Raw genomic sequence first — 22720 nt, 5'->3', positions numbered from 1 at the left:
CTGGATATTACAAACAATGCTTCTATGAACATAGTAGAACAAATGTCTTTGTAGTATGACTGAGCATCATATAGATTTATGCCCAAGAGTGGTATTGCTGCATCCTGAGATTTTCAATTCTCTGAGAAACCACCTTACTGATTTCCAAGTGGTTGTACAAGTTTGCATTCCCACCAGCAATGAATGAGTGTTCCCCTTAAGCTACATCCTTTCTAGCATAAGTTTTCATTGGTGTTTTATATCTTAGCCATTCTGACAGGTGTAAGATGTATCTCAGGGTTGTCTTAATTTGCATTTCCCTGAAGGGTCGTGGTCGATCGGTAGTAAAAATTAACCAGACCAGCTTAATATAAAATATTTAGCTTTAATAAACAGTTTTATTAAGCATTTTATTTTAAGAGTTTAAGTAATGTAGAGAGTAATTACAATTATCTAATCTTTAACACCATCAAAGATCTGAGAAGGGACGTAATATTATTTGAGCAACCAGGAAGTACAAACGAGAAACTTCAAAAATGTGCAACAAATGACAGAGACAACTGACTATCTGGGCAATCACCCAAAGTTTCATTTGTAATGTTGAGGCAACCAGCTTTCGCTAAGGCCTAATGTAACTGACATACCATTTTTAAAGGCAAGGAAATTTTTAAAACTATCTTACCCTGCCTTGGCAAGATAAGACAATCTTGTTTTTATCCATTTATGGATATTCTGTATCTCTGTCAGTAGACAAGGTATGGGCTTTTTTTTTTTTACCCAAAGGCCAGTTCTGCCAAGAAGAAGACAAGCTCCAAGTGGAGTGTCTTTGGTGCTCAACGCTTTCTCAGGAGTAGTGTGGTGTTGTCAGGAGTGATTGTGTCTCATTAGCATGGAACTCTAGGTTAGATTAAAGGCCATTTTTTTTATAGCTCTTTGAAGAGGTTGAAGATTATACTATCTATACTAAATATAAACTCTATGTATCTAAAAAATCTGATTAGCCTAAATATAAATATGACAAACATATATGACTATTGATTTATAATTTTCAATACCTATCTAACTTGAAGACTAAGAGAATAAACAACTGTGTAATAAATGAGGACAATGACCTCCAAATGTAAACAATGTCATTACATAAATAATATCAAAGGTAGAAATGTACATTGCGATATGGTAAATATATCAATACTATATATATATATATATATATATATATATATATATATATATATAAAACAAATGTTTTAAACTGAGGTAGAAGCATACTCATATACAATATTTAATATATCAATATACAAGAATCAATACCAATATAATTTTCTAAAAATAATAACACACAAATACCAATTATCCCATCTAAGAAGAAAGGGAACTTACAAAACCAGGGTTCCAGTGATCCAGGAGATCAAAAAACAAAAGAGAAAGGGACAAGTGCACCTATATCTTTTATCTGTTTTATTTGGCCCCAGGGGGACACACCCTAAACAGAACGTGATTGGCTGAACTTCCCCATCATTTCCCTGATGGCTAAGGATATTGGACATTTCCTTAACAGCCCTTTGAGATTCTTCTGTTGCGAATTCTCTGTTTAGTTCTGTACCCCATTTTTTAATTGAGTTATTTAGAATTTTGATGTCTAATTTCTTGAGTTCTTTATATATTTTGGAGATCAGTCCTTTGTATGATCTTAGTGAAGATCTTTTCCCATACAGCAGGCTGCCTTTTTGTCTTATTGATGCTCCTTTGCTTTACAGAACCTTCTCAGTATCAGGAGGTCACATTTATTTATTGTTTCTCTTTGTTTTTGTGCTATTAGGGTTATATTTAGGCAGTGGTTTCTTGTGTACCTGCATTGAAGGCTATTTTCCACTTTCTCTTCTATCAGGTTCTGTATCATCAGATTTATATTGAGGTCTTTAATTCACTTGAACTTGACTTTTATGCATGAAGATAGATATGCATCTATTTTCATTCTTCTACATATTTGCATCAAGTTGTGCCAGTACCATTTGTTGAAAATGCTTTCCTTTTTCCATTGTATAATTTTAGCTTCTTTGTAAAAAAAAATGTCTCAAGTGCTCCTAGTTATGTGGATTTATATCCGGGTCTTCAATTTGATTCCATTGTTCAACCTCTCTGTTTTTATGCCAATACCAAACTGATTTCATTGCTGTATCTCTGTAATAGAGCTTGATGTCAGAAATGGTGATGTCTCTGGAAGTTCCTTTATTGTACAGGATTATTTTGGCTCTCCTGGGGTTTTTTTGTTTTTCCATATGAAGTTGATTATTTTCTTTCAAAGTCTGTGAAGAATTGGGTTGGGATTTTGATTTGATTGTTTCTGGTACAATTGTCATTTTTATTATGTTGACCCTACCTATGCAACATCATGGGAGATCTTTCCATTTTCTGGTATCTTCTTCAAATTCTTTTTTCAAAGACTTAAAGTTCTTGTAAAGTTCTTGTCAGGTCATTCACTTCTTTGGTTAGTGTAATCTCAACATATTTTATGTTATTTGTGGCCATTCTGAATGGTGTTGTTTTTCTGATTTTTTTCAGCTTCCTTATCATTTGTATATAGGAGGGTAACTGATTTTTTTAAGTTGATCTTGTATCCTGCTACATTACTTAAGGTATTTATCAGCTGGAGGATTCCCTAGTAGAGTTTTGGGGGTTGCTTATATATACTATTATATCATCTGCAAATAATGAAAGTTTGACTTCTTCCTTTCCAATTTGAATTCCCGTGATCTCCGTTGTTGTCCTATAGCTATAGCCAGAACTTCAAGAACTATGTTGAAGAGCTATGGAGAGTTGACAGTCTTGTTTTGTTCCTGATTTTAGTGGAATTGCATTAAATTTCTCTCTATTTAATTTGATGTTGGGTGTCAGTTTACAATATATTGCTTTTATTATGTTTGGATATGTTGTTCCCTGTATCCCTGATCTCTCCAAGATCTTATTATGAAGGAGTGTTGGATTTTGATGGATGATCAACTAATGAGATGATCATATGGAATTTTTATGATGAACTACATTGATAGATTTTAGTATGTTAAACCATCCCTGCATCTCTGTGATGAAGCCAACTTGATGATGATAGATGACTTTTTTTAATGTGTTCTTGGATTCAGCTTGGCAGTATTTTATTGAATATTTTTTCATCCATGTTCATGAGGAAGATTGGTATAATCTCTTTCTTGATTTAGTCTGTGTAGTTTGGTATCAGGTTAACAGGAGCCTCATAAAAAGTGTTTGCAATGTTCTTTCTGCTTCCATTATGTAGAACACTTTGAGGAGTATATGTGTTAGCTCTTCTTGGGAGTTCTGGTAGAATTCTGCACTAAAACCATCCTGCCCTGGCCTTTTTTTGGCTGAGAGATTTTTGATGACAGCTTCTAGTTCCTTGCAGCTTAATGGTCTATTTAAATTGTTCACTTGGTCTTGATTTAATTTTGATATATGATATCTAACTAGAAAATTGTCATTTTTTATATTTTCAAATTTTGTGAAGTACAGTGTTCTGTAGTATGACCTAGTGGTTCTCTAAATTTCCTCAGTGTATTGTTGCATGGTAAAGGCCTGCTTGTTTACTTGTTTGTCCCATCCACTGAGCTAGCTTAGCCCCAAAATTACTACACAAAAGCTGTATTAATTAAACCATTGCTTGGTCCATTAGTTTTAGCCTCTTATTGGCTTACTATTGCATCTTGATTTAACCCACTTTTATTAATCTGTGTATCACCACATGGAAGTGGCTTACCAGGAAAGATTTAGCATGTCTCTCTCTGGAAGCTTCATGGCATTCCTCTGACTCTGTTTTCTTCCTTCCAGAATTCAGGTCTGTCTTCTCTGCCTACCTAAGTTCTTTCCCTATCAGACAAAGGCAGTTTCTTTATTCATTAACCAATATTAAGCAACACATAGAAAGAAGTGTCTCTTGGTATGTCCCCTTTTTATCTTCTGAATTTGTTAATTGGATGTTCTGTCTCTGCGTTTTAATTAGTATGGATAAGGGTTTGTCTATTTTATTGATTTTCTCAAAGACCAGCTCTTTGTCTCATTGCTTCTTTGTTTTTATTTTATTTATTTCTTCCCTCAATTTGATTATTTCCTCTCTTCTACTCCTGGGTGAATCTACTTCATTTTGTTCTAGAGCTTTCAGATATGCTGTTAAGACACTGAGGTAAGCTTTCTCCATTTTCCTTATGTGGGCATTTGTTGCTATGAACCTTCCTCTTGGCACTGCTTTTTTAGTGCCCCATTGGTTTGGGTATGTTGTACTTTAATTTTCATTGAATTCTAGGAAGAATTTAATTTCTTTCTTCTTTCTTTCTTTCTTTCTTTCTTTCCTTCTTTCTTTCTTTCTTTCTTTCTTTCTTTCTTTATCTATCTTTCTTTCTTTCTTTCCTTCTTTCTTTCTTCCCCTCTTTCTTTCTTCCTTGACCCAGGGGTGGTTTAATAGTTTACTATTCAATTTCCATGAGATTTTAGGCTTTCTGAGAATAGTGTTGTTGTTAAGTTCTAACTTTAAACCATGGTGATCCAATAAGATACAGGGGGTTACTACAACTTTTTTTTGTATCTGTTTAGGTTTGTTTTGTTACCAAGTATATGATCAATTTTAGAGAAAGTACTGAGATGAAGTACTGAGAAAAAGGTATATTCTTTTGTATTTGGGTGGAAAGTTCTATAGATGTCTGTTAAGGCTATTTGATGCATGATATCATTTAGTTCTTTTATTTCTCTATGTTTCTGTCTTGTTGGCCAGTCCAATGGCAAGAGTAGAGGGTTGAAGTCTCCTACTGTTAATGTCTAGGGTTTGATATGCAATTTAAGTTTTAGTAATGTTTCTTTAGCATATGTGGGCTCTCTTATATTAGGAGCATAGATGTTCAGGATTGAGACTACATCTTGATGGCTTGTTCCTGTTATGAATATAAAGTGTCTTTCTCCATCTCTTCTGATTGGTTTTAATTTGAAATCTATTTTTTTAAATATTAGGATAGCTATACCCACTTGTTTCTTAGGTCCACTTGATTGGAAAATCTATTCCCAGCATTTTCTCTGAGGTAATCCCTGTTTGAGGTTGAGGTGTATTTCTTGTATACAGCAGAATGTTGGATCCTGTTTCTGTATCCATTCTCTTAGCCAGTGTCTTTTTATAGGTGAATTGAGTCCATTGATATTAAAAGATATTAATGACCAGTGTTTGTTAATTCCTGTTATTTTTTGTTAGTAGTGTTTGTGTGTTTCCCTTCTTGTATTTCTTGGTGGGAAGTTATCTTTTTGCCTGTGTTTTTGTGAGCACAGTTAGCTTCCTTGTGTTGGGGTTTCCTTACAATACTTTTTATAGGGTTGGGTTTGTGGATACGTATTGTTTAAATCTGGTTTTGTTATGTAATATCTTGTTTTTTTCATTGATGGTGATTGAAAGCTTTACTGGGTATAATAGTCTGGGCTTGCATTCCTGATCTCTTATTGTCTGTAGGACTCTGCCCAAGACCTTCTGGCTTTCATGGTTTCCATTGATAAGTCAGGTGTAATTCTGTTAGGTCTTTCTTTACATGTTACTTGACCTTTTTTACTTTGCAGCTCTTAATGTGCTTCATTTATTCTGTATGTTTGCATTTTGATTATTATATGGTGAGGGAATTTTTTGATCCAATCTATTTGATATTCTGTAAGTTCTTGTGCCTTCATAGGGATATCCTTCTTTAAGTTGGGAAAGTTTTCTTGTATGATTTTGTTGAATATATCTTCTGTGCCTTTGAGCTGGAGTTCTTTTCCTTCTTCTATCCATAAAATTCTTAAGTTTGGTCTTTTCATGGTATCTTAGATTTTCTGGATGTTTTATGGTAAGAATTTTTTGGATTCAATGTGTTCTTTGACCAAACTGCAACACCTCAGATTCTTTCTTCTATCTCCTGTGTTATTTTGGTTATACTTATCTCTGTAGTTCCTTTCCATTTATGCAGATTTTGCATATCTAGAATTCCCTTGATTTGTGTTTTCTTTATTGCCTCTATGTCAGTTTTCAAGTCCTGAACTGTTTGCTTAACCTGTTTGATTGTTTGTTTTTCTTAGTTTTCTTTGGTTTCCTTAGGGGATTTATTAATTTCTTCTATTTTTGTTTATCTTTTGTCCATTTCTTTAAGGGAGTTTTTTTTTATTTCCTCTTTAAAGTTTTCCATCATCTTCATAAAGTTACATTTAAAGTTATTTTCTTCTGCTTCTTCTGGGTTAGGATGATCAAGTCTTTCTCTTGTGTAACCACTACATTCTTTTATTACCCTGTTGCTTTTTAGGTTGTTGGATGCATTCTTGCATTGATGCTTACTCATCTCTTCCTTCAAATGAGGCCAGCAATGACTATGTGTCTTGTTCCAATGCTTGCAGTGGATGTCTGAGTCTTTAGGAATTATTCTTGGTCTGCTCTATACTGTCAATGTCTGAGTCTCAGGGAGCCATTGAGGTCTCTTTAAGGCTGTTATATTGGTCTCCACTCCTGATTTACTCTCTTGGTCAATTCAGTGTTATAGCAAGCTCTTTGTCCCAGCAGTATTGTTGCAAGCTGTGTTTCAGAGTTCCAGTGAGGTTGCAGGATGATAGGCAAGTTTGGAGGCAGGATAGGGCTAGTAGCTTGCAGGGTCCAGTGGATGGGGTTGGGTATTGAGGTAAGCTACCTGCAGGAAACTCTCCTGTAGGCTGGCTAGAGAAGCTGAGGCAGTTGGGAAAGGGGCCCAGAGTTTTGTCCCACTATGGATTTCCTAGAGAGTGGGGTGTTACACCACATGGCTGGTCACTCATCTTTTAGTCCCCTCAGTATTGAAACAAGCTATAGTTCAGATTTCCACCAAGGTGGCAGAAGGTTAGGCAAGATTGGGAGTGGGATGGGGCTAGTAGTTTGCAGGGTGTGTGGTTATTGGGAGTGGTTACTGGGCAACCTTACTAATTTGTAAGTTGCCTATTTTATCGGTTATTTTTCAGTTGTTATAGATACTAACTGAGAAAAGCTACCCATATATATTTATATGTTGTCCATATGATTTTATATTTATTCTCTTGTCTAGGATGTCCAGGTAAGGATACAGAATAAACAAATTTCAAAATAATAAATGTCACATATTGAAAGAGCTATTAAGCCAAATTATCTTTGCTTATATTTTCAAATTAAAGAAAATACTTACAAGTAGAACCATATATTTACCTACATAAAGCTATCTGTAGTTCTAAATATTGTTTTTCCTAATATTTCATCCATACTTAATTAAATATTGGAATATATATAGATCACCCTGAGAAGGAGAAATAGATCTCCTGAGAAAATGTACATTGGAGGGCTGAAGGGGAGGAGGTGATCAGGAGAGAAAGGAGCACTTGAGGGAAAGGGATGGTTGAAATGGAAGAAGGACAAAGATGTGGAGCAAGGAAAAAGTTACCTTGATTGAGGGAGCCATTATAAGGCTAGCAAGAAAACTGACACTAGAGAAGTACCCAGCAGTTTATTCTTAATCAAAATAGTTTTAGCTTTCCTATTATTTTTGTGTTTCCATATGAACTGTAAATTGTCATTTCAAGATCTATGTAACTAGAAAACTAAGACCCACTAGTTTCTAAACTAAGCAGTCTCATAAAATATATTAAATTAAAAACTTCAATTAATGCACAGATCTAGTGAAGACCCATGTTATCCCTGTGCTTACTTCTTTGAACCCCATGAGTTCATATGAGCTTTGCTTAGTTGAATTACTGGGCTTAGTTCTTTTAATAGTGTCTTCTATTCCCTCAATTGTTACACTCTATCCATTTTCTCTTCTGGGTGGTACCCTGAAAACAGAGTGGAAGGATTTGATGGAGACATCCTTTTTAGAGCTATTTGTTCAAAGGTCTCTGTCTGTGTTTCTGTGTCTCTGTCTCTGTCTATGTCTCTCTCTCTCTCTCTGTGTGCGTGTGTGTGTGTGATATGTGACGTCTGACTGTGGATCTTTGTATGTCTTTGTATTTGTTCTGATTTTCCCATCTGCTGCAGTAGAAAGTTTCTCTGATAATGTCTGAATAATGCACTGATATACGAGTATGAAAGAATATCTCTAGGAGTTATTTTATTGTTACTTTTTAAAAAAATAGTATTTGGTTTTATCCTGGATCTCTAGGCTCTCTGAATTCTAGTACTCATTCATAACAGCAATGTTCAGTATGGATTCAAGTTAGAGGAATAGGCCATATGTCTAATTAGACATTGGTTGGTTACTTATCCAAGTTTTGTGAAGCCATTGGCCTAGCATATTATGCAGACAGAACAGCAGTGTAGATCAAGGGATTTGTGGCTGGTCTGGTGTTTATGGAATTTTTTTGTATCCTGTAGAGTAATCTTCCTTCCAAGACACTAGAAGATAGGGATAAAGATTGTATGTAGGTTTCTTGTTCAATGAGTCGCATGGGATGTCATTTTTAGGAACCAGATTTTGCTGTCCACTTGTAGAGAGAAACCTATTATATTGGCAATCTTTTGTGTTGTTTAGAGATTTCCAAGGACTCCTTGGGCCAATGACTCCACTGAATATAATCCAGTCCTGGTAATAGAAGCCTCCTTTGATGAAAATATGTGGTTAGTTGGTACTCTGTCTCCCTTAATATTTGGAAGCCTCATTAACATTATCTATATATACCAATTATGCAATTTCTACTGTACTAGTTTCCACACCAACCCTCAACTGTCCTCAATCCTAGCTGTCTCTCCACACATTTCTACTGTGAAATATCCCTTTACACTGTGTGACTGTATGATGCTGTGATCAGTTTAATAAAGAGGCTGACTGGTGAATAGCTAGAAAAAAGTAAATAGGCAGGAAAGACTGATTAGGCGATGCTGGGAAGAGGAAAGGCAGAAGCAAGGAGTTGCCAACAAGCCAGAGAAAGAATCAGATATACAAAATGGGGTAGGGTTATAAGTCACAAGCCTTGGGGCAGCACATTGATTAACAGAAATGGGTTATGTTGTAAGATCTAGTTAGTAACAAGCCTGAGTTGTTGGCTGAGTATTTGTAATTAATATAAGCCTCAGTGTGATTTTTGAAAGAGACTGCCTGATAGGAAAACTTCACCTACTCATTTCCTCCTTCAACCCTATTTCCCCTGCATGTCCCCTACTCGATCCTTGCATTCTCATTCCCCCATTCCCAATGGAATAATAAAATATAACCTGTTTTCTTTTTCTAATGAGATACATGTGAATTCCCTATTGCTAATCCCTCCCTCTATACTAGCGCTCTATCCATTTCCTCTATTATATCTTCAACACCTGAGGTTGTCTCTTCCATTTCTTTGTTCTATTAGTTTCGCTTGTATCTATAGTTTATATTCAAAATCCTGAATTTTTCATTTACATTATTCTCTCAGGTTGTGTTTTATTTACTCCTTCTTTTTCCACTTTCAGGTCTTGAACAGATTCATTACTTTCTTTCCACTCTTTGTTGTAAAAGGAGCGGTGGGCTGAGTCCTGCCACCCAGCTCCTGCATGACTAGCTTTACACCCGAAATAACAACACACAAATTGTATTCATTTAAACACTGCTTGGCCCATTAGTTTCAGCCTCCTATTGGCTAATTCTCATATCTTGATTAACCCATTTCTAATAATCTGTGTACCACCATAAAATGATGGCTTACCAGGAAGATTCTAGCCACCGTCCATCTTGGGTAGGAGAAGCATGGCGACTGCCTGAGGCATCTGCCTGACTGTGCTTTCTTTCTCCCACAATTCTGTTCTGTCTACTCCGCCTACCTAATTTTCTGTCCTATTAAAGGGGCAAGGCAGTTTCTTTATTAACCAATGAAAGTAACACATAGACAGATGACCTTCCTCTATCACTTTGTGTTTTCCAGGATTGCTTTAAGGGATTTATTAATTTCTTATTTAAGCACCTCTATCATACTATTACAGGCTCTTTTAAAGTCCTGTGCTTCAGCCATGTTTGAATATTCAGGACCTGCTGTGGTCAGATCACTGGGATTTAGGGAAGACATATTGCCCTGGTTCTTATTATTTTGTTTTCATGCTGGTGTCCAGGCATTTGGGATAATGCTGATTATAGTTTTAGGGGATGTATCTGCTTTTGACTTTGGTGGGAGATGTTTTGTTCTACAGTTTCAGTTTCCTCTCTGGATTTTAGGAGAGCCTGATGACTCTGTGTTGTCTGTTAGAAAATTTTCTGTGAACCTACCTGGTAGGTTTGGCCATTGGGGGTTCTAGGTAGAATGTGTTTTAAGTATTGAGAGGTGACACATAGGAATGGGGATAGGCTAGGTATCTGAAGGGCTTCACAAGAAGGAGAAGTACAGAGAGTCCAAGAAGCAGAGGATCTGCTTCTTTAGTCTCCTTACAATAGGGGAAGACAATGAGGAGAGGTCACTCCCGGAGATCAAATATATTGCTTGAGATGAGACTTGAAGGTTGGATCAGTGTCTTTGGCTTCTTCATATTTGCCTTTGGAGTGAATGCATACTGGTATTGGATTATGGGATGCATTGAAAGTATGAATTTTGGAGAAGATCTTTGTGGTCCCTTTGAGATGAGGACAGAGGGGAAATGGAGATATTTCCATATTCTGATATATTGTCTTAACTGGCCTTACCCTGTAGTCAGATTGATGATTATCTAAAATATCACCATAGTACTTTCATCCAACAACAGATGGGAACAGAGGCAATGACCCACATAGGAGCACTGGACTGCACTCCCAAGATCCAGTTAAAGAGTGGAAGGAATGAGAGTATGAACAAGGAATTCAAGATCATGTGGGATTCATTCACTGAGACACTTTGCTTGAGCTAATGGTAGCTCACCAGCTCCAACTGGACTGGGAGTGAATGAGCATGGGAACAACCAAGCCCCTTTGAAGAGGGTTGATAGTTAGGGCAGACTGCAGGGCCACTGATAGTGACACTGGGATTTGTCACTAATGCATGTACCGGCTTCTTGGGAAACTATTCCCTATGGATGTAAACCTTGATCAACCAAGATGTAGTAGGGAGGGCTTTACACAGGGCGGGGTTAATGGCCCTCTTAGGATTAGAGGGGGTGGGGTGGGAGGATCTGAGAAGGGAGAGTAGTGGGAGGAGGGGAGGGAGTGGGAGTTTTTTTTCATAGTCCACCATCTTGAAATTACTTTTAATGAGTATCTTGACATACACTTTGAGGTAAGACTAAGTCCCTATATCTAGGCTGAGCAAGGTATCCCGCCTTTTCTTTGGAGGGAGTGGGAATTTGGGAAAAAATTTAAATAAATAAAAAACCAAAAAAAGAAAAGTGTTGATTATGTAGGTTTTTATACTTGCTTGGTTAGAGTAACTCAAATACATACATTTGACGTTATTGCCAAAAGTATTGTTTCCATCATTTCTTTCTCAGTCTGCTTGCCATTTGTATATGGGAAGGCTGCTGATTTCTTTGTATTAATTTTATATCCTGCTTTTTTACCCAAAGTGTTTTTCAGGTGTTGTAGCTTTAATGGATAATTTGGGTCATTTATGAACACCATCATATCTTCTGCAAATAAATATACTTAGACATTTTTCCTTCCAGTTTGCATCCTCTTGGTATCATTTAGTTGTCTTATTGTTCTAGGGACAACTTCATGTACTATATTGAGTAGGTATAGTGTTGATAACCATATCTTGTTCTTGATTTTATTGTTAATAATTGGAGTTTCTTTCCATCAAGTTTGATGTTCGCTATGGACTTGTGTATATCACCCCTATCATTTCTAGAGATGTCCCTTATATCTTTAGTTTTTCCAGGACATTGATCATGAAGGGATATTGTATTTTGGTAAAGGCTATTACTTTTTCTTCTACTAGAATAATCATGTGACCTTTTCCTTCTGGTCTGTGCATGTGGCAGATTTTACTTAGTGAGTTACTCATATTTAATCATCCATGTGTCAATGTCTAGTGCGTTGGGGTCCCTGGGTAAGGCTCTCAAACAAATCAGGACACAGGGGATGCAGAGTGTGAACAACTGTATAACAAGCTTTATTTTGTATGGCCTTTTATACAGCCTAAGAAGAATTACCTCAACTATGAAACCCCCCCTTTACTCACATACATGATCATGAGAATCTTGTCTCTCCTTGCAAGAAAAAAATACCTCAATTAATAACAGTAATAAAAATGAAAAGAAGTACATAGAAACAAGGCAAAAAGTATAGAGAAGCAAAGCATTCCTTTGTAACTGGTAGAGCGTGAAGACTGAGCTCAAAGGTCACTTCCTTATCCAAGGTACAGATTCTGACAGAACATTTGAGAAATGGGCAGAGAAAGTTTGCTTTCATCTATGCTTGGTTTGCCAAGCAACTGTTTCCCAACTTTGTCTCATCTGTCCCAGGAGCCTGCACTCTAAGCCAGTTCTGTGTCTCCACATCTATGTATCCCTTAGTTGAAACACAGAAGCATGCTTAGTCATGCTGGATAATTTTTTCGATGTATTTTTGCATTTGTTTTGCAAGTGCTTTATTGAGAAGTTTTCCATTTATGTTGAAAGGGACTGAAATTCTCCTTTATTTCTGAGTCTTTATGTAGTTTAAGAATCAGTGTAATAGCCTCTCATAAAATGAATTGGGCAATGTTCCTTCTGTTTTTAATATGTAGAATAATTAAAGCAGTATTGGCATTAACTCTTCTTTGAAAGTCTCCCTCTCCCTGACATTCTTTCTTCTCCTCAATCCTTTTAGAGAATTCTTTCATTGCCATTTCTATTTAATTTTGTGAGTTTTTCCCTTGCTTACATTTATGTTTGGTGTTTTTGCTTTGTTTCAAAATTTCAATATCACAGCTAAATTTCCCCTTCATCATGGTGAATTTCTCACCCAGACTCTCAGTTCATTTTCTCATGAACTCATATTTGCAACCTTTTGAAGTCATTCATCATTTCACAAGTAAACATTCGTTTTTTCATACTTTTAGAAATGTCTTTGAATTCAGTATTTGTGGAGCTAGTCCTCTGTACAATTTATGTTGTCCTATATATGCTTTGTGTCACAGTTTGCACATTTAAGAATTGGATATTTGTTTTGGGGAAACGTTTTCTTAAGAGGTAGTCTGCTTTTGGAGTATAAGTGCCTATTACCTTCCTGACAAAGAAACAAATAATACCAACAAAAGAACAAAAATGACAAAAAAACCTCTGTCGCAATAGCCAAATTTCATTATTCACTCATTTTGTTGATTCTTTTAAAATACCTAACAAAGCGATTTAACTGTGAAAGGATTTATTTTTATTTACAGTTTTAGGACAACCTATCATGCTAGAAAAGATAAAGATATGGGTATTGAATTTGGGTTGGCTCGTTGTACTATGTGGTCATCTGGGTGGCAGAGAATGATGAAAATTAGTGCTCAAATTGTTGTTTAAGTTTTTAATATTATATTTCAAGTAAAGGTTCCTCTCCATCTTGTTTTGCAATTCCCTGCCCCACCTCCCATTCACCCCTTCCATCCAATCCTTCTTTGTTCAGAAAGGGGTAGGTATCCCATGGGACTCACCAAAGGATGTCATATCACGTTGAGGCTGAACCAAGCATCCCCACTGCATCAAAGTCAATAATTATTTAAAATACGGTAAAAATTGTAAATAAACACTGAATAGTACTGCACATGATAACTACATAAGAAAAAGAAAGATTTATTGTAAAACATGATTAAATAAAAAGAAGGCAAAATGTGAATTTAAAAAAATGAGACTGTAAATTTTAAAATAGAGGGCCATGGGAGAGGCCCGAGGGAAGGTGTTTGGGAGAGGCTGGAGGAAAAAAAGGAGACCAAATTGATGGATGACTTTTTAAATTAAAAACACTCTTGAAAAATGTAGATGTGCACAGAAGGTTGGAAAGAGAAAAAGGGGAAATAGTAATAGGTAGCATAGAGACAACTCAGGGGAAATGAGCCCTGCCTCCTTATTCATTTCAAATTTTATTTTTTATTTCTGTGAGAAAAAGAATCTTTATTAGACTCAGACGTATTGATTCACACTGAAAGTTCAAGGGTCACCCAAGAATCAAAGTAATATGTTGTCTCAAAAAGAAAAAAATACATGATGCAATTTTACATTGTAATGTAGCATGTAGAGAAATGACTGAGCTTGCTCAAGGTTAAATCTAGTGATAAAGACACAAAAGCAAGTGATGATTTGAGTGTGTTTTGCCTGAGCTGAGATTCTTTGCCATAATGTTTCACAGCACCTAGGCAGACAATGTGCATGCTGCACAAAGTCCTCATGGTTGGCAGAGTTGCTGCAGGAGCGAATGCAAAGCAGGGCACAGAGCACAAGGGAGAAGAGGGAATCCCTAGGTTCATCATCTGCTTGGAGAAAGGTGCTGTACGACATTGCCCTCTGTGCATTTGTTGTCTAGCTTTGCCACTCCAATAACAATGACTCTATAGGGAGAGTAAATAAGTGTGGGAATGTCTATGTAGATCTCAGAATGCTGCATACTTATTCTATTATCATGGATAACTGAAAGAAAATGTTATAGGCATATATATAGGAATAGAGACAATGGGAAGGTTTTCCTGTGGGCACATGAAAAAGCCCTACATGTGTTTTCTCTGAGGAAAAAAATGATACCACAATAATCAATGTGTGTAAGAATCTTAGTGTCTCTGATGATAAATGAGTACATTAACACCTTCGGGACCCATTGCAATCGAATAGTAAAACTCCTGTTTAAAATACATGATATTTATTGCTAATGATGAAATGGAAGTGTTCATTCAAAAACCACACATGAATGTAAAAGAAAATTAAGACTTTTCACCATCTATATTCTGATAAATGACTTTCTAAAGAAAACCAAAACCTCTATATTTCTACCATGCAACGTTAGGTTCTTTTCAACTGCTTTTGACCTACTATTCCATGAAACATGTTTGGAGGTGTAGAATGCTATCCCTATCTCAAGGATAGAGAAAAATAACCTCAAATGGATGTGAATTTCTCACAAACAAAAGTATAAATAGATCAACTCAAGACTCAGAAAGTAAGGAATTCAGTTTATTGCCATAGTGATTTCAGAGGATTGAAGGATTCTTAGTTGGCAGCAATGGTGTTCTTAATCCAGGTAACATAGTTGCAGACCTTGGTGTACACACCAGGGAGATTCTTCTGGGCACAGCCATAGCCCCAGGAGACAATGCCCTGGAGCTGTCCATTGCAGACCACAGGGCCACCAGAGTCACCCTAGGATAGAGGAATAAAGTGATTAATGAAGGGGCATTTGAAAAAAAAAAGACTACATTCACTCTGACCTGAAGATACAATTCTAGCCTCCCTGGATCTCCATTTTTTATCCAATCCCCCATTCTCGCTAATGTGTTGGAATGACATCCAGAATAGAACGCTTCCCTTTTCCATGGATCCATGAGAGGAAACTTCATAACCCACACACTAGGCCAATACATTCCCAAGATATTTATATGAGAAGAGAACCAATTACCTGGCAGGAATCTTTGCCTCCCTCCAGGTAGCCAACACAAATCATGTTACTGGTTATCTGTCCAGGGTAGGCGGATTGACAGGCAGACTGAGACAGGATTGGGGCATTCAGGCACTGGAGCAAGTCTGGGTTGTTCACTGTGAAGAAAAGAGAAGAAGGAATGTGAGAGAGACCAGACTAGGGATCAATATTTCAGTGTTGTCCAGTTTGTGACCACTGAAGCCTCCATTGAGGAGGCACTAGAGTCACCATGGGATATAATAGTATAGAGGATTGCTGTGTTTTTCTAATACTAAGAATAGTCATTATTGAAGTCTTTCTTGGAACTAATGGTAGTACATTCTGCAATTCTCCTGTTTACATTTTGGAACCAGATCATTCTGTAGGTCAATGCCTCTTTGACCATCTTAGAACCTTATGTTTTGGGGTACTGTCATGCATTTATGGCCTAGAAGCCAATCATTTATGTGTAGAATCTGGCTTAGCTCTCAAAAGATGTGGAGAAAGTACTTACCGCCAGAGCTCAAGGTGTTGCCCCAGCCAGAGATGAGGCACTGAGTGCCAGCAGCTGTGCAGGAGGTGGGCAGAGATACAGTAGCCACTTTGGCATTGAGGGTCACAGGGGAAGCGAGCTTGATCAGCATGATGTCATTGTTCAGGGTTGAGGAGCTAAAGCTGGGATGCTTGATGATCTTGGAGGCAGTGACATACTGCTCAGTGCCTTCTGCGACATTGATGTTGTGTTCTCCCAGTCTCACTTGGATGCGGCTGTTGGAAAGAAGAGACATGGCAGAAAGTCCCTATGCATAATCTCTGATAGTCCACAGTCATTTAACCTTTTTTGCTGGATAAGTCTGGAGAGGGGATGAGGCCTGGCTTAACCTCAAAAAGATAGCAAAGGTGTGATGTGGAAGTACCATCTTGAGACCCAAATTTCTTTCTACTTTAAAGACAAGTAATATGAGCACATGGAGAATGCTTAACAACTTACTGTTCCCCAATGAATACGAACCATCCAATAATATGGTCTAATACTGGGCAATAGATACACATGCGCTTTAGTCTCTCAATCAGGGGTAGAGGCAGGAAGATCTCTGAGACTAAGGCTAGCCTGGACTACAGAGTGATTTCTAGGACATTCAGAGCTTCACAGAGAAACATTATTTCAATAAAAACAACAAATAATCAAAAAGGAATAGCTTGAACCGTGCAACTATGTCACCCCAGAACTCGCTTTGAAAATTAATAATCCGGGTTTATTTCTCAAGTTTCTGAATTAGAACCAGGATGATCCAGATGGATATTCTGGTAAGAAACCCTCTTTTAATGAATCTGACACCCGGTTTTCTCTTTATAATGAAATCAATTTAAATAGACAGTTTGAGCTCAAAGCCTGAGTTGTCACTGTGTCTTCTTAACATGCTCTAGGTGCCTGAAGGTCAAGAAGACAAGTATGACATTAGAATTCCAGCTGTCATTTTCCTATTTCTTAGGTGGCACCTATGTCCAAGTCCACTCTCCCCAATCACGGATCAGTCTCTCCCATTTGTGTATGCAGATACTGCCTCATGATTGTACAAACCTCCAATCACCCATTTAGAAACCTGGTACTCAAAAAACCAAAACTACTTGTTCCTCAGCAACATAATTTATAGAAACTATGCCATCATAGAGACTACATATGAAAACATTTAAGGGCCAAAACTGTAGTAGCATCACAGAAATCCAGTTGATGCTGACATCCAGTTAGATGTAATAGTCAAAATACAAATTTTTATGATCTATCAAGATACTTATATCCAAATTCAGAACGAGAATAGATATATTAGATAGCCTTTATAATTCAAAAAAAGGCTGTTGATTTTTCCGAAATCTAAAAATCTCTGTTTATATCCCTGCTACAGGAACCACTATAACTATGTGAAGCCTTTGAGTGACTTCATGTTATTTCTATTATCCCTAAAATTAACTTTCCTTTCTTTTGTTATTTATATCCCTGATTGACTTTGGATCATTCCAGGGTATAAAGGGCTTCATATTCTTTGTCCTTATTCTCTACAAACTCATGAAAGAAGTTGTAGTCAATAGTCTCTCTTCTCTGTCTCTTTCATTCATCTAAACAGCTCAGTTCATGCCTGATCTAATCCCATTCCCTTGGAAATGTCATATTTGTTCTGTAAAGACAGAGCCCATCACTTACCTCTTGTAGCAATGAGCTGCAGATACTACCCATTGGTTATTGATGAGGGAGCCTCCACAGAAGTGCTAGCCAGAGTTCAGAGATACCTGGTAGGGGACAGAATTCTTCTGGCAGGTGTAGCCTCCAACAATCTTATCATCGTCGACAGGAAAAGCAACTTGTGTAGAAAAGAATAGAGAAGACAATTCACTAAGATCCTGAAATTTCAGTCTTCAGTCCTTTGTCAACCTTAATCTAATTAGGAATCTTTATTTATTACAGTAACTAAAGGCAAAAAGGCTACAGTAGGCCTATGGTGTCTTATGACAGTTCATAATACAGAGCACTGTCCATAATATAATAGAAAGATTCTCTGTAAGTGATAGTGTTCTAATGGGTTACAGAGGACAAGGCAAGGGATGACCTCACAGGAATAGGCACAGGAATTGTTGTGCTTATTAAAACTACTTGCTTTAATCACTTGTAAATAATTCCTTGATACCCTGTGTCTAACAGAGCTTAAGGGGATTAGAATAGTTAAAACTATCTTGGAAAATAACTTGGTTGTGTAGTCCTCAATATGTCTAAGTGTTTTTACAGCTCAGTCTATATATTAAAGTCTTATGTAGAATATAGGGATAGAATGTTATTGACCAAGATCATTGATTTTTAACCTTGATTGCATGTTTATGAATCTTAATATCATTTCTGAATTTAATATATGTTAATAAATAACAATACATAGAAATTATAACATATTAAACTCATATATATATATATATATATATATATATATATATATATATAAATTTGTCCTTCCTAATACATAAGGTCACAACTTTATACATTAATCCCCAGTATAATGAGGTGTTCAGCTTTCAAATTAGAGTATTTATCTGTAAATATGTTTGTGGCTGAGCTAACCTCAAACTGTTGGACCCAAAGCAGAGTTCTTATGGTTCATTTCATAGAACCTCCACATTCCTCCATTTCTAGCCATTGGGATCCCATAGTAAACAACAGTACAGGGGATAAGAAAGATGAAGCTTACAAAGAAACCAGAAAATACAGATGCAGAGCTACTGTAGGAAGACAGGGGACACTGGAGTACAGAAAGCACAAGAAGCATCTTTAGTGGTAGGGTTCATGGCCTCTAGGAGAGGGAAGAGCAGGACCTGGGTTAAGGCATGGAACTCACCAGCAGCTCCCACAAGGGCCAGGAATAGGAGTGCACTCATCTTGGCAGAAGGTAGTGAGTGCTTGGGGAGAGCTTACATTTATACTCTGCTGGAGGGAGAAGGAGATACAGAGGGGAGGTGCCCCACTGCCCCTTCCCAAGCACACCTGTGGCTTTCCCCTTTCTAGGTCATTCATTATCTCTGCTTTATCTGTACATTCTGTGGGTAGGTGAGGAACATGTAATAAGGAAACTTTTCTTCGTGGTGCGGAGAACAGCTGATTCTTGAAAGGCAGCCAGGATACAAAGACAGTAGAACCACAGACTATCTATGTAGCTGGGTCTTCCTAGGCTTATATAAAGACATTAGAAGGTAGAGCACAATCATGGTCCTTAGACATACCCAGACATCAAAGAAACTTAATTTCAAGATGACCTGCTAAAGTTGGTTAAGTGGATATTCAGAGGTATAGAACCCTCTGAGAAGAATTACATTGTTTCTGTATCTAATAAATATAAGCTGAAGATTCTTATCTCTAGAATAATCTATCATATAGAAAGGTCATCTTCAAGGGCTTGGTGATAAGAACTAGAGAATGAATTCATGAGAAATGGATGACTGGACTTGCTCAAAACTGTTGGCTTTCACCTGAACAACTCTGTAACAAAGCCCATAAACAGCAAGTGATTTAAAGATTGAGGGATAAAGTATGAGTAGGAGCCTTCTCAGTGTGTCCCAAATACAGACCAATACCACATTCTCCTTTCCTCTGTGTCATGACCTTTGACTCTCACTGTTTATGCTTTTATGGATCCAGTTTCAACTTCTTCATATTTGTATCAGCATTCTGCATAAAAATTAATACTTCCCTGTCATCTAGAAGTAGGTAGTTTGAGATAGAAACCCATTCTCCAAATGAGATATGAGTCTTGAAAAATGGTCAGTCTGTCTTCTGTTCAGAGTATACACTCCTCTAGAAGATCCATGAACAGTTCTAGAAAAATGCTAAGTCCCATTCTTGAAATTTATTGAGAACTAACTTGCTAGAAAAAGTGTATTGAAAGATGCTATGTGAGATTATATGTAATTTATCATACAACTTGAGAAATCCTGTTGTACAATCTATTTTCTAATTAGTCCGATGTCTGTGTTGTTTAGGGACAAGAACACAAAAATTTCATGACTAAATTCTCTAAATGGTAGGGGGAAATGTCTTAGATGTGCTTCTAAGAATGGAAAATCTGATTTCAGATTCTTGTGATTGGTTTTGATAATACTGGGCATGCAGGATATTGAAAGAAATGGTTAGCAACATTACTGGAGAAAACAACCTCGACAGGCCTGTTAAATATCTCTGTGCCCACTCCTGGCATGACTGGCTCAGCTACACAACAGAATCAGCACTTTGATCTCTCACCTCTATCCTCTAAATGTTATAAAATGGCCCATGGGGTCATGCCCGAGTGGAGTACTATTATATTTCTAAAATACCTCATAGATTTTCAAGACATTTCACACAGGAGTCATGCACTACATTTCCTATATATGGAGGCTCATTTCCTTTAAAAAATTCTTTTATGGCGAAATATGAAGAAAGGAATTATTTTAATTAACAAGGAATGTATATTGATTCAGATGGATTCAATTTTTTGCAAGTTATGATCTTAAATTGACATAAGGTTTCAAGGCTTCAAGAAGATAAGAAAACTCTTGTGAAGTATCAGACTTGTTACAGGTGGCATGTGAAAGGCTACTGCCCAAAGCCAAGGGTTCCTAAGAGACAAGGTAAACATCTGGCTCCTCTTGCCATTTTTCCCTTGACACAGTATGAACACCAAACTTACTTTTTCCTGGCATTGTGTCTTAGAACCTTACTTTATCATGACCCAGCTTTTCCATTTTGGTCCTCATGTCCAGGTGACAGAGTGTGTTGATATCATTAGGTTAGCTTGGATATAAGAAATACTTCTGTAATATTGGTAAATTAAATGCAAAATTGGTGTTTTACTTTCTTGTCAGAAGTATTTACAGGCCTACTGGTTTGGAGTAAAAAGTCAGATATTTCTTCTAGTATTTCCACATTCCACTATATTCTAGACAGGTGGCCCACAATGGGATTATCTCCCAATGAACATGTAAAATCATTTTAGCCATAGGGATACTGACATCCATTGATCTCAGTATGACACTATCTGTAAAGCAACGTTGAAGAGTATAGCACGCCAGGGTTCTATAGCTAGAACTTGAAATTTAGTCATTTAATATTTGTGCTTCTATTTATGACCAGAGGTCAGCTTTCTCCAGGCTATCAAGAAAAATAGTTTAGAAAAGACTACTGTGGATCGTAACAATGTTCTCATGCTCTATACTGAGGTACGTAGGGTAGATTCACAAAAACAGCTGATTACACTCCATTTGAAAGTCTGTGCTGGTCCTGATATTATTCATTCTAATACAAATTCCTTTGTGTCTTTCTCTAAAGCATTCTGTTAGTCACCATTCAATGCTTGGCCTATCCATGAATGCATTTCAATTTTGGAAATAGGAGTTATTTTCTTGGTGTGTATTTTACACTTGATTATATTATTTCATGAACCTCATACTTTTCTTAATATTCTTCATTCCTAGATGATCAAATGGGCTTTACAGTGTAGAATTAAGGTTTTTAAGTTCATGCAACAAGTAGTGTAAAATAAAGCATGGTGACCATATTCTAGACTGGTACTCATACAAGAGCTATCTGGCCTTGGATGTCTTGCTGCCATTTCATAAAAGAGGTAGATAACAGATATTGATTTCTCAATGTCAGATATAAAGACTTTATATTTCTAAAGATAATTGACTTCATAGATGATATCTGAACTAACTCTTCCTTGAAAATTAATCTCCCCCCAATATTCTGCTACAAATTGGAGTGTTTCTTGTTTTCCTGTAGTTCAGTAAACAAATTCAGAATACATTTTCTCCTTATGCCAACAGGTAAGTGTAGTCTTCACCCCCAACAAGAAAAATCCTCTTTGCTACAGACAGTGGTAATTACAGAAAACTATAATCAATCAAAATGTGGAACTGTGAAACCCAATCACAGTGGATATATCTGCAAAACTGCCTTATACCTAAGGCTCCGACAACATTGCAGAAGCAGAGGAGGAAAGACTCTAAAGCCAGAAGATGAGGGAATTTGTTGTGTAAAATATTTCTTATAGCCCAAATGAGAACTGAACAAACACTAGACTTGTTGTCATGCCAAAGTAGATAGGAAAACACATGAGGACTCAAACCTACGTAAAGAACTATAAGTACCCAAGGAAAGCTGGAAATGGGAGAAGTGGTCTTCCCCAGGGAAGAACACACAAATCGAATTTCCTGAACCAAATTGTAAGCCCTGAAAACATCCATAAATGTATTATTATACACACTGATCAGATTATACTCAGGAATACACACACACACGTGTGTGTGTGTGTGTGTGTGTGTGTGTGTGTGTGTGTATAGAGACAAAGTATTTTAAGGGGAAAAGTAAAGGAGAAATGTTATAATAATATGATAATTTCAAATAATTAAAAGCAAAAATATTTACTTTCTTCTTGAGAATTTCATATATTTATACAATGAAATATGATCCCATTTAACCACATTTTCCCTTATAATATTCTATTCTCTACAACCTGTCTCTGTCTCAATTTTATGCCTTCGTTTTTGATATCTCACTAATTCAATTAGTGCTATACATGTGCTAAATGAAGAAAATAGCAAAGTAAAAAATGAGATTATTGCTTTTTGCAAGGAGATATGATACTATACCTAATAAAAACTAAAGGACTTATGCAAAAATTTTATGGACATGATAAACACCACCAGGTAGCACGATAAAGTCAATATAACAA

At 36.7% G+C, this 22720-nt stretch overlaps 1 pseudogene and 1 gene segment (V, D, J or C); both read right to left on the bottom strand.

Moving 5' to 3' along the window:
* The window catches only part of LOC119806829, a 238803-nt gene that overhangs the window by 160210 nt on the left and 55873 nt on the right, over window positions 1-22720 (bottom strand).
* Window positions 15071-18893, bottom strand: LOC119806821 (annotated as a pseudogene).

Source organism: Arvicola amphibius, chromosome 2, assembly GCF_903992535.2.
Source record: "Arvicola amphibius chromosome 2, mArvAmp1.2, whole genome shotgun sequence".
NCBI lineage: Eukaryota > Metazoa > Chordata > Mammalia > Rodentia > Cricetidae > Arvicola > Arvicola amphibius.
This window is presented reverse-complemented; position numbering and strand designations above follow the sequence as displayed.